Source organism: Botryllus schlosseri, chromosome 4 (genome assembly GCF_051294905.1).
Source record: "Botryllus schlosseri isolate E-star chromosome 4, Bs_hap1, whole genome shotgun sequence".
NCBI lineage: Eukaryota > Metazoa > Chordata > Ascidiacea > Stolidobranchia > Styelidae > Botryllus > Botryllus schlosseri.
In genome coordinates, this window is record NC_137239.1 from 7,553,722 (window position 1) to 7,568,090 (window position 14,369).

At 39.8% G+C, this 14,369-nt stretch overlaps 1 protein-coding gene across 1 annotated transcript in view; it reads right to left on the minus strand.

Annotated features, from left to right (window-relative positions):
• The window catches only part of LOC145438096 (uncharacterized), a 367,020-nt gene that overhangs the window by 351,084 nt on the left and 1,567 nt on the right, over positions 1 to 14,369 (minus strand). The window contains exon 2 of the mRNA XM_080315495.1: positions 14,172 to 14,275. The gene's annotated coding sequence lies outside the window, so the exon portion shown is untranslated. The remainder of the gene's footprint in view (positions 1 to 14,171; positions 14,276 to 14,369) is intronic.

Consider the following 14,369-nt stretch of genomic DNA (forward strand, 5'->3'; position numbering starts at 1 on the left):
CATAGAAATTTGAAATCCGCTCATCTCTGGTGTGGTGCACGGGCTATCAAATCAAGTTTGTATGTGTCATTGAGTCCATGGTATATCACATTGATATGACTATAAGCAGACAGTTTTGAATAACTCAATGTGATTCGATTGAAAACGGCTTTATTTCAAAGAAACTGAGATAACTCCATCGCTGTTGATACTTGCCAGCCGCTATTTTCAAGCGATTGTTGACCACGTCCAAAACAACCTGCCGCGGCCTAGGACAGTAGATGGCGAGTGAACCAGGAGCGATCCTCGTATACGGTACAAATGACCGTGGATTTGGATGGGAGTACAACGCATGGGAGGATTAAATTTGGATTTACGCTTATCCGTACCCGGATTTTTCGATTTTACGTGCTACTCGCGAAATAATTCCGATACGATGATGTCAGTCAGGGTTTTTCGGTGTTTAAAATACTCGTGTGGATTAATTACATATAAGTAGTGATTTTCTTCTGACTCGTGACTCTTGCACCGACGTGGTTCATGTATCGAGAACACGTCACGCCAGCATTCGCTAATTGCTCAACGCTAGCATTGATTTTAGCGGGATCCGTTGCTATTCTTCGTGACAAAGACGACATTGTAGGATTCACGGGGACAGGACAGGGGAATAGTTCAGCAATATAGTGTTTTTCATCCTCGGCGGACTAATCTGGTTATTGCATTTTTATAGTGAGCTGTCGTATCTTCTCGTGAAGCAAGTCATCTAAATTATCGCGGTCGGGCTTAGCTAGTGCAATGTTTACTGAATAGCTACCACGTGCGAAAGTACATTTTGAAAAAATGTGTAAAGTGTATTTCCGATACGTCGTCTATGGGTTTCCAATTGCGAAGAACAAACAACGAAGCAGCTGAAGCACTGCGTTCTGTCTAGGTGGCGATGGAAAAACCTTTGTTTCGCCAGTTCGCCAACTGCATGTGGTATTGGATAGCTAGGCCATTTCTAAAAGGTTTCGTGTCGCTTCGATTCCCTTGTTAAGTCGAAGTTCTTAGTCAAACAACCGTGTTCTTGGTCAATGATATTCACAAGTTTTATGTCGCTGTTAATTTACCGTCAAATTGCCTTTGACCAAATGGAAAGCGTGACGTAGAACAATTTCACTGAGCGGTGAGATTTGCTTGTGTTAACACCAAACAAGACATTATGCTTCATCACTTGAAATTGACTCGTAAATTTTGCTCCGAGTCACGAGTCAATTCACATTTCTGAAACGTCGAGTCAAGTCAAGTCATACGAAAAAAGTGACACGAGTCAAGTCATGACTCGAGTCATCCCAACACTGCATCCTGCAACAATACAATGTTACAAATAACTGAAAATACTATTGTCACCGAAATAGATCAGGCAAAACAAAATAGACGTCATTCCGATACTATTTGAAGACAGTCAGTCAACTCGCCCCCCCCCCCCCCCATATACCACATGCACTCACTTCGAAACACCAAGATACCTCGCAAGCTATAAATAAGTATTTGCTGTTTAGTTTTACCCACTGCCCCTGTCGCTCACAATACTTGTCGGGTATTTACAATACAATAAAGTGCGCAACTACGTACAAGAAGAGTCGCCTGTGGTAACTGCCCGACAGCCCGAGTATCTCGTATCAGTCACACACGGATGATCGCATTTTGTAGAGTGAATCGTTTCAACTAAATTAGTATTTAACAGATATGGGCATAGGATTTGACAAAGCGGGAATTGTGAAATTTTGTCAGATTTGGATTTGACTAGGATTAGAAATTTTTGTCTGAACGAATTATGATTTGGATTGTTTTGCCGATTTTCTGTGAGATTGATATGTCATGTGGCGAATGGCTACAAACTTTATTCAGAACAGTTATTAATGTACTTATGGTACACTCGGTGCCGATGAACATGAGAGAAGCGGCCCTATACTAAGTTATCCTAAATCAGGGGTCCCCAACTCAAAACGGGTCGCGGGTAGGGCTGGGCAAAATGATTCGAGTACTCGAATCTGAATCGAGTAGTAATTTTAATGATTCGAGTCGAGTAGTAAAAGACGATTTTTTCGAGTACTGAAATTATACGCTCCTCGCAACTGAAAGTTAATTTACTGACGAGAATTATAGTTTTGATACTATTTTCCACTGAGGAAGCCGTGAAACCTTGATTGGCCGTGTTTGAGCATACCAGGCACAGTTTAAAGCTACGAATGTTACTGGAAATAACACATTTCCGAAGTCATTATCATCCAACAAAATTGTTAAGAAGTGCAATGAAATCGGTATGGTCGAAAAAATACCAAAGTATCTTTAATTTTATGGATAACAGGTATTACGTTCTTTGTGGTGGCATAAATGTTTCATATTTGGACTTCGACATAGTACATCCTGTTGTGACGTCATAATGAGTGATACTCAATTACTCGACTCGACTCGAAGCATATTACGTGATTCAGAATCGAATCACTCAGGTACTCGATTTTGCCCAGCCCTAGTCGCGGGCCACATTTCAAAATTCATAGAGGCCGTGGGCCGCATCACTGCAATATCGAGATAAAAATAGACAACGCAGTTTAGCAACCACGTTTTAATGACTCTACGTCAGTACAACGCTGTACTCTCTAACATGGGCGACGGGCATAATAGTTACCACAAAAGAAATTGATTTTATTGAAGAAATACAAATACAACAAAAATGTCATGATCATCGCTATCATTATATATTGAAATATGAGCTGCGCGAGGTTATTGACGACACTTTTCATCAACTAAAGCAGGGGTCGCCAACCGTTTTGCTTTTAACGGCCGCATTCCGATGCATATAGTCGTAATGAACTAACTGGAGGCCAAATACCCACGTTAAACTGTCCATGTCCTATTTTCCATTGTCAGCGAACTCCGGAATAATCCATTTACTCATATCGGCTTACTATTCGCACGGAAATCGTGAGTAGTAATGTTTTAAATATAGTCACAGAGATTCGCTTTCGAGTAGCGCCAAGGCGCGAAAATTCTTTCATATTCATGAGTGAATTTCGTCATTAATATATTAGTAAAGTTTCACTTATTACTATCAAATATTTATCCTTTCTCAGCCCATGTGATCAGATTCACCTGTGGAGTTGATGCAGGAGGTGTCTTCGAAAACTTGGGAAAGTCATTAATTCTGTGCTGCATCTATGGGTCGACGAATGGTTATTATATTCCCTTTGTTGTATGCTGTTATTTCTTGGCCTCCTCTTGGGATTGTCGGTATAGAAGCCAGATATTGGATTCGCCTAAACGTAGGCGTACCAGGAACAAAGTTTCTTCGTGACGAGGAGAACGAGATCAGAAATTGGGAGGAATTGTTTATGGGGCTCATCATTTTCCTCTGCTGTTCGCATCTTTACTGTGGGGATCAGATTGCAAAGGACACCACTATAATAAAATCGAAAACGAACTAGCATTGCACCACGCGTAGCTAGAAGAAAATTTCGAGAATAATTCAAACCTCTCATTAATTAGGGAGGTAATTTGTAAATTCAATTTGCATATTGAAGGGCGCCAATACACCCTAATCGATTAAAGTGTCGACGGCCGCATGATTTCCGTCCTACTGCCGCAGAGTGGCTAGTTATGGACTAAAGAATCAATATCGGGGTTAGCTGTAGACAAGGTACTTTCTGGGAAACTATCTCCTCGTAAAACTTGGTCTTTTGGGGAGCCCGCAGTCGTTTTCTAAGCGTCTCGGTCTTGGCATTGGTGGGCCATTCCATTGCACGTCAAGACAATATGCCCAATTGCCAACGCCCATTCATATCAGGAAATTCTTCCTCTATGGAATCACATTACCATCGCCGAAGCCGTATCAGCTACTGACGAATAGTCATATTGGGCACAGGAGAATGGCATAATTTGAACAACAACAATATGTTTAAACTGAAATCAATTTTTGCATTTCAAAATGCTTCAATAAATTTTTTCCTGAATTTCAAATCAGGCCGCGAGCCGCAAAATCAATCAATCAATCAGGTTTAATAATATTTTAATCGTGTCGAAATATCACAAGACTGCGATACAATGAAAAGATGGGAAAATGTCGAAACAACTTGGAGTAGCCTTGATCCGAAAATTATCAACGAAAAATTCAAATAACTCCGCTTCTACTAGTTGGAATTGACTCAAATTTGTTTTTTATAGTCTTTGAAGACAGCTCAACAATTTCATGGGGTTGAGAAGGGAATTTGATTTTTTTTTATTTTCCCTAATAAATAAAAAATAATAATTGTATCTGCGGAGTCTTATACTCGTTGGAATTGAACCAAATTTGGTGTGCAGTGTTTTTTAGGGTGACCTGACAATTTAATGAGTGAATGGCTGGAATCTGGGAAAAAATTATTTTTGAACAGCCCTAATGTAGGCTTAAGTTCCACAATGCATCTCGTACCCGCTAATGTTATGCTTCGTATCGCTAAGGGGTCCACATACTCCTGGTTAAGGTCCCTTGGAATGAAAATGTTCAATCATCGAATAATCAATCGGTGTAACAGGTGTGAAGCGTACCGCCACCGGCGATAATAATATGGATTAAAAGCAGAGATTATAAAGTTCGATGATCGATAAAGTCGATTATCGCGTTCCACAGGATTTAACAACCCAGGATTAAGGAAACCGGTTAATCGTATAGCGCATAAACTTAGAAATTAATCTCATGATTTAGCAAACCTGAACAAAATACAGATAACTAGTTATCTACAAACAGACTGTACAGCAGTGGTCGGGAACCTATGGCTCGCGAACCATATAGGACTCTTTTGGGTATAAGATATGGCTCTTTGCCAAATAGCTATTTTTGTACTGAATCGATTATTATTGCAGCAACTTGTCGGTAAATGTTCATCACGGCCAGAATAATTATTCTCGTGACAGTATAAACATATCTTTGAGACGTAAAGACAATGCCGTCTTCAGGTTTAGGGGCTCTGGCCCCCTCTTTTCAAAATCATCAAATTTAAGTTACTGTCGCGATGGCGACCAATATCGTTCGCGAATTCGATGTACCCGACTCGAAATCTTGCATTGCACGATACGTTGATTGATAAAAGAGAATAGCAGACATGGCGTTGCCCATATGACAACGCAGTTTTCAAATATAAATTGTATTCCGTCTATGGCGCGAAATGAACTCCCGTGGACGTGACATTAACAATTACAAACAAAGTCATAGCTAATATATTCACGTTCTTGATTGGTTAAGTTGCACTGTATTACCAGCGAGAAAATGTCGAGTGTAGGCGTGTAGTGCAACCATAGTGTCCTATATGGTGTCGACACAAGCAAATCTCACGCCTCAATGAAATTGTATCACGTCACAATTTCCATTTGGCTACAGGCAATTTGACGGTCATTTTTGACCGGCTTGCCGACCATTAAATTTAGCAAAACTGGTATCAATCGAAAGCTGACTCTGCACTGATTACGAAAATATAAATTTTATTCCGCTCGCGGCCCTGGAACCCCCACAATCAGCCTCTAATTTTTCATTGTTATGGAGATTGGCATTGAGACGCAACAATGCTGTCTGGCGAAACGAGAGACACAACAATGCTGTCTGGGTCCTTTTTTCTTGAGTTATTTTCTCGTTTCGCTAGACAGCATTGTTGCGTCCCAATGCCAATCTCCATTACAATTAAAAATTCGAGGCTGATTGTGGGAGTTCCAGGGCCACGAGCGGAATAAAATTTATATTTTCGTAATCAGTGCTAAGTCAGCTTTCGATTGATACCAGTTTTACTAAATTTAATGCTCGGCAAGCCGGTCAAAAATGACTGTCAAATTGCCTGTAGCCAAATGGAAATTGTGACGTGATACAATTTCATTGAGGCGTGAGATTTGGCTGTGTCGACACCATATAGGACACTATGGTGCAACGTTATATGTTACCGCCGAATACTTTCAGAATGGGGCTGTTCCACTTCATTTTGAACACGCGGTGGCGACAAAGGTAACTCGACCCAAATCGGTTTTGTTGCTATGCTTTACTATGGGAATGGACTAAGCATGGACCGAATTTCGTCTCTTGGCGTACAACAAGGATGGTGAAAGCATCCATATCAATATAAATCATCCATATGGATATCAAATAACTGTTAGCCGACGAAAATGAGGCTATTTCTTGGCGTCTTGTCCTCGTGCTGGACATTGGCACCTGGCAGGTTGCAGCTTACCAGTACATTGCTGTAAATTTTCCGAGAGTCGTTGATATGGCAAGTGTTATATGCCTCATTTACTTCGTTTCCATGCTCGGCCGATTGGCCCATTTTCGAGAGACTCGGCCGACGAACGAGAGAATTTTGTTGCGCATTTACAGTGATGCACACCCACGTCGGCCGACTCGTCGGCCATCGAGTGAATTCTTCGGCTTAGCCCTTCGGCCATGCTTACGCTGTGTCTTCGATTAGCGAATTGGTATTCGCTACTTACAATACACTTTTCGTATCAAATTAACCATGGCTGCACTCCGGACGGTTCTTGGACGCCTTGAGAAACCAAGAATTATGATCGCAACGGAATTTAGTAGTACCGGTACCGCTACGAATTACCCGTAGGCTACCGAAATCTTCGCGATCTGATCACATACGCTGCTGCCACAATTCGAGGGTTTGTGTTCTGGTGCATGGATACATTACAAACTATAACGTTTGACCACAAACTAGGTAAACTTATTCACATTCCCCTGGTAAGCAAATCATCGACACGACACTGGACGTTTATGTCTGAATCATGACGACGAAACAGTAGTACCGGTAGACTACTGGAGAAGTTACTATTCTGTGCTCAAAATTATTGGACCACGATATCCCATATCTATATCTCCCACATACTGAGATATGCCACCAATTTTCATCTTTTATCCATCTTATTTTATCTTCTGTTAGTTTTAAGCAATTGGTTCATCGTGACCATTTTACATGTTGGGTGAATTTCGTGTTCAAGGTCACAGCGTGCTGTTTGATTGAATGACCGCTACAAGTCATCTCGGCTCATTCCTCCCGAGTCATTTTATCGCAATCCTGTGATTATTATGAAATTATTACTGAGTAAGCAAGCCCAAAACTTTATCGCGAACGCTTCGTCCACCTAGTTCGGCCAAGTCACGGTCGGATTACGCCTGGTCATGGAAACACGGCCGACATGTACAACGCATGCGTCATGGCCTTTCGGCCGACCGTCGGCCGAGCATGGAAACGAAGTAATTGTGTAAGGATGACGGTCATTTGATCGCAGAAGATGCATCAATTAGAAACAAAAAGTTATCAGGAGGATGGGTTCCGTTTGTTACGAAGAAGAGGTATGGATGCCTGGTCCTCTCCTGGAAAAGTAGTCTGCAGAATATCATTTCACCAGCATGATTTATCCTGCTTCCGCTGCAGTAAATCAGTACCCCCATGAGTGTTGTGTGTTGTGGAAAATTATGCTATGTACATTGTACATTTGCTGCTGTGAGGTCCTACAACATATAAAAATCATGCGTTTGAATAACAATGAAGCTGATGAAACTTCAGTCAAGACAGCCTCATCTATTCTGTTTTCAATGAAAGAGGTTGCAGAAGAGACGTCAGTGTCAAAAGCTGTTGCAAAAGAATAGACCGTACAAGTCATCAGTCACGGCATCTTGTTCTGACAATTCAACAATTCGGAAAAGGGGATAGCTGAATCTAGAGAGATTCACCCGTTATTGAAAGAAGCATACTCTATAGTTGATAGTGTAAAGCAACCATCATTCCAATTATAAATCCTGAACACTCAGCACCGTCGGATATTGAAAGCATGGCGTCATTTGTGTACTTCCAACTGAAAGACTTGGCAATCAGGCTTAGTTGTAAGACAACTATCTCATATTACCGGTACTTCAACAAAACAGGACTATTGTTGGTTGCTCACTACATGGACTCTTATTATACGTATCTGATTATCTGATACCTATTATGTTGGTAGCACAACGAACTTTGCTACAACCTTCAAGATTTTCAAGTACAAACTCGATGATCAAAAATGACCAAGGCTCACAAGCTCATATTTGTGTTTTACAATTCCTGGATATGGTAATGCTATTTGTATCAATTTGGTTTACACCATAGTATTTTGCTTTTTGTCTCAGTCCCATACATGGGTATCTCAAATAGCAGGTTGACATTCCTTCTTCCTAAGAATTATGTTAATGTGTAATAATGAGCATGCATAAATCCGTTGCTTGGAATGTTATAATCCAATGTTTATGTGCTTGCCATACTATTTATTTTCGGGTCGGGCAAAAATATATTCGAGAACCTTTGCTTTATAGACTATATACGATTTGCTACTTCAGTTTATAACCGTTCCATTTTATTCAACAAAATAACGGTAACAATACAAGTATACAACTGGTACATCCTTTAATTGTCAATGATCAGAGAGGATGAGATCTATAGTTGGTATTATTAGTATTATAACTGCTACAATACTACTGGTACACTGTTTAATTGTAAATCATCAGAAAGTATGAGATCTAGTCGGTATTATTAGTATTTTATCATTTAAAAAACCAACAGATAGTGATGAGATTGAAGAATAGGATGGTATTGGAAGGACATTAAGTCTTTCAACTAGACAGCTATTTGGTTAAGGTAATAATATATTTAGAAAGGGTTTGTGTTGAACCCAGTCCAACCTGGTGTAGTATTGGGCGCTAAATGGCGAAAATGATAATGATAGAACCATTGCAGTTGGTGATAAGGATAGAATCATAATTTCAGCACTTCCATCACGAAGACAAGACGCCAAGAAATAGCATCATTTCGTCATCTAACAGCTATTTGATATCCATATGGATGATTTAAGTTGATATGGAGACTTTCACCATCCTCGTTGTACGTCAAGAGACGAAATTAGGTCGATGTTTAGTCCAGTCCCATAGTAAAGTATATAGCAACAAAACAGATTTGGGTCGAGTTACCTTTGTCGCCACCGCGTGTTCAAAATGAAGTGGAACAGCCCCATTGACAAGTCGATCATTAGATTTTCGGAATGAGTGCGACAGTTAAGTTCGATTAATATCAGTTATAATAAATTGCAAGCTATTTACGATGAATGGCGTTATCAATGGCTAGGCGTGGTTCGCCTGTGCCCTATCTCTCGTTTAGCACTTTATTTTCGAACAATAAATATGCAAATTGTGTGATTTTAGGAGAAAAATCCCGATGAATCCCATGTAGTGAGTTCGGATTGGTAATACCGCGACGTCACGAATTTTTAATTGTGACGTAACAGTTGATTGGCATGTATGACTCTCTGGGAGTTGAAACGGAAAAAATAGGGCCAGTATGGGTCCTCGGATAAAAAAGGTTCCCGACCACTGCTGTACAGTGTACACTGCGTAACATTCGTACTCGCAAATATTAACGGTAATGACCATGATGATTGTCTCGTAGAGGTATTATGGCTTCACTCAATAATCAACCAATTATGCACACACACTTACAGAGCGATGTGTGTACATTGTACAATTGTATATTCTATAATTCATTTCGTCGCCGTATACCGTACCGATGCAACAGACATCATTGCATGTACCACTTGATTACAACCTCGGGATTCTCATCGCGAGTAACCTTATCAAACTTTATGCTTGCGGATTAGCAGTTTTTATTCACACGATTAGTATTCTTCCGGATCAGCTAACTTTATTATCTCCGTCCCAAATGCGTCACGATTGCCAGTTTTTCTTCACACGATTAGCATTCTACGGGATCACCAAACTTTATTATATCCGCCCTAAGAGACTAATGATCACGCAGGATGTAACTGACTATACATCATGGGAGCAACTGAATGCCAAGGGTTTCCATACTGACGTGATTAGAAAGCTATATGCGCTACGCAACGCAAGCTACTACCTTTTGATATATAACGATTCCTTTGACAGTTTGATCTTTGATAATTTGTTGCGTCCGTGGTCGTACCAAGTCACGGTGTTCCGAGTCACAAGTCCTTCTCTGATTTTACCGTTTAGATTGACTCAACTCCAGTCATTTTTATTCGATCACCCAGTCAGTCCGAATTCGAGTAATTTTACTAATGGTGTCGCCCATGTCCAAATCACAATTTTAGTCACGAATCTTCAACGACTCATGTGTTATCATCATGAACAAGAAATGTTCCATAATCATACACTGTAAACTGAAACGCGTGCATTTATGCACCTAAAAACACACAATATTCGATTTTTTTTTAGATGCCACATTGTGTGGTAGCGATGTATGTCATAATATTGTGTGGTCTGAAGTGGCATGTCCGTACCTATCACTGCAGAGCTCGAAATTATGTACCTGATATACCTCCACAGGCTCTTGAAACAATATAGCTCTTGAAACAATATTTTATTTCAAAAGAATCGGTTGTAAAATGTACGTTAAAAGTGTAAATTGCCGTTATAAATATGACAATAAAAATTGAAAACAACAATTTTTTGACACAGTAAGACAGGATTTTATACAGTCATAACAGAGCTTCTTGGAGGTACAGAACTTCAATATGCAATTGAATGTATATGTTCATATTGAAATGAGCCCGAATATTTTGGGCTGACACTCGTCAGGGGCAACCGTCAGTAACTAGTAAAGAATTGGAAAGAACATTGCATATCAACAAAATCGTATCACAAAACATGACGTCACCAGCATGAAATTTCGAGAGAGAGAGCGTTCAGTGCACTATTCCGATGCAGCTGGTACACGAACTCCTTCTGTTGACAGAGTTTCGGCTAGTACTAGAAAAGTACTAGAAAAACTCACCACAGTGTGCTAATCAAAGTACTAGAAAAACTCCAAGTCATTCGCGAAACGCTCAACACCAACAAAGAGACATACAACAACCCAATCGCAATAGTTGGAGTAAAGGGACTAATTGCAGCGGAAATGACATGTATAAAATACACCAGCCGCAACTCTGTCAACAGGATTTCGTGTACCAGCTGGGAATAGTGCACTGAACGCTCTCTCTCTCGAAATTTCATGCTGATGACGTCAAATTTTGTGATACGATTGTTGATATACAATGTCCTTTCCAAATCTCTACTAGATTTGCTGACGATTACCACTGACAAGTGTCAACAGAAAATATTCGGGTTCATTTCAATATGAATATACTATGTAACGGTAATAACAGTATAAAAGAACTGGATTTGGAACTAAAGCAAAGTGTATGTACAGTAATGTTGCCAATAAATATTGTTCAACACGAATTGACTAGTTACATGATCAAATGATTGAATTGCCAAAAAACCATAGTAAACCAATTTTGGCTCAGCAGTATGTTATTTTGGAGCAGCCTTAATGTACAGTGCCACTAAAAACAAAAAGTTTACAAATTGAAGGCATAGCAAAAGTCTAGCCACAAAAAACGAATTATTGTGCAAATGCAAAAAATAACAAAATCAGGTACATTACATGACAACAGAAAGCAGTAGGGCTAGGTACAATGATTCGAGTACTCGAATCTGAATCGAGTAATAATTCTAATGATTCGAGTGGAGTAGTAAAATTCGATTTTTTCGAGTACTGTAATTATACGCTCCTCACCACTGCACGTTAATTTATCAACGATAATTATAGTTTCGATACAAATTTTCCGTGAAAGCCTCGAAACATTGACTTGCCGTATCGCAGCTTGGGCGACATACAGTACAACGCTACGAACGTTACTGAAAATATATATTTCTCAAGTCGTGATCATCTCACAACATTGTCACAAAGTGCAATGAAACCTGTATGGCCGAACAAATACCGAACAATCTTTGATGTGATCAATAACAGGCATTATATTATTTGTGGTGGCATGAAGGGTACATATTTAAGCTTTGACATATTACATTCTGTTATTAAGTCATAATGAGTGATACTCGAATCGAAGCATTTTACGTGATTCAGAATCGAATCACTCAGGTACTCGATTTTGCCCAACCCTAGAAAGTAGTACTCACAGTACAAGTACTTGGAGCAGGGAAGATTAATTAGCCTACATTTTTCCAATCGATTGCTGGACATTTTGATATTTTTTCCAAAAATTGACGAACTTGTTCGACTGAAATTGCGAATTTTTATCACCAACAAGTATACACGTTGAATGAATGGCATTATTTGAAAGACCTTGGGATAACTAAGATCCCATGCGTAATAGCATGCTACGAGATCAATTATCCTCTCAAACGGTCTTCTTTCGTTTTCGGATCTGCGCTTGCCGGTGATGCTATTGGCAATCCACGATTGTTCATCTCCATTCTCATGACGTGCAATCAAAAGATGAGGAGTCAACTTCTAAGTCGTTAAATCGACTGTATGTGCCTGGAATTAAAACAATATGTTAGCTTCAAATTATATTGCTAAATATTCTCGTGCGAATCCAGAGCACATGACCAACTTCAGCTAGAAATGCTTTTATGAGACTTCTCATCAGGGTTGTAATGACTTGAGTCACGACTTTCTGATGACTCGACTTGACTCGAGTCAATTTCTCAAAACAAAAAAATGACTCGACTTGTACTTGAGTCGTTGCACATGACTCGAACCAAGTCATATGAATCGAGACTCAGACGGCCAACAAAGACATTTCATCGTAATTTCGAAGAATACTAAAATAACCAACACTATTGGCATTTCTTCGTAATTTCGAAGAATACTAAAATAACCAACACTATTGGCATTTCTTCTAATGGTACTGGCACTTGAAATTGCGACCAGAAACTACTAAAAGTAAGGAAAATTAGTGTATTATAAATGCGAACCATTCGATATCACCAAACAGTGATAAAAAGTGGATTTAACCAGACTTTAACTGGAAACTGAGCAGTCACCACAACGACTTGGACTCGGACTCGAGTCATAACACCATGACTCGGACTCCAACCTCTACTTGTTGACTTGAACTAGGACTTGACTCGGTGGTGAATTGAAAATAACTCAACTTGACTCGAGTCAATCCTATAAAAGTGAGATTGAGTTGTGACTCGGAGCCTTGTGACTTGGTTACGACCCTGCTTCTCATACTAAAGATATAAATGTAGTTGAATCAACGAATAGTCTAAAGGGGCACTGCACTCTAAAAATGATGTCGTCCCTAATTGAAGGGCAAACGAGAAAAATTCAGGCCGAAGCCATTTTCTTCAGAACGTCACCGCAATAGAGTTTCAATTTATTGAAATTTTCACAAGAACATCACACAGATATCGAACTTTATATCGTTGTCACCCGATGTTATGAAGGAAATATGTCGTAAACGCCAAGGTGGTTTAGATGCGACATTCAACGGAAGATGTTCAGTCAGGAGATTTATGTCAAAATCGGGCCTAGTGTATTCCATTTCTTTAGGACATAGGGCGTGTACAACATATTTCCTTCATATTATATTATTCGATTATAAATCGAAGCATTATTAGATGCACCAACTGTGATCAGATGCATAAATTTCTCTACATCATCAGAATCTTAAGGGGTACAAATGTACCACTGACCTTGTTCGATCATAAATTGTTAGTTGGTTAATCTTAAAGGGGCACTGCGCTATACAAATGATGGGGTCTCAAATTAACTCGCGGGTCGAGAAAAAATTTACTGCAACCGTTGTCTTCAGAGCGCCACCGTAATGGTGCTGAAATAAAATTAGGGTTACCATACGACCTCCTTTAGAAGGATTTGTACTCCTTTTTCGGGTTTTTGAAATTGTCGTCCTAGGACGCCTAAATGTCTTCCTTTTTGGCAACTCCAGTACTGTTACTGTGAAAATACTCCTTTCCCTATTCCAAAATATGATAAACATAAATTAAATGAATTTCGCATAGGACCTGTTACGCTCGAGCTTCCGCGTTTCCTAACCCGTTGTGAAATTTCTGGTGCGATAACGTCACCATCGCTTTACCCGCCCACGACTTCTATATTTCCGTAACGGGTTAAGAATGGATGACGCGCAGCCAAGTCAGTTGGCCTTAATACGAAATTTTGCAGCTCCGTTACGTGAAGCGCGGTGTTTAGCATAACATAATACACCTTCGTTTTGGGACGGCTCAAGAGTTTCATCATATAAGGATTCTATTTTATAGAACTTCTATATATATCTGAACTGAAGCAGATCCATACTGGACAGGTAGCAAATCTTACCTGACAAAGACATATCGCACTCAAACCATGGTTTGACTTTATTTTCTTGTCTGTGAGAGGTTCTGCAGTTTGAGCAGGACATGAATTTCATCGACTTCATTTCCCTGCAAACAATTAGAATCATAATAGAGAGAGATATTGTATTCTTTTTCGCCTGCACCACCGAGATGCTTTGACGACGGAGTTGCGATACGGCCC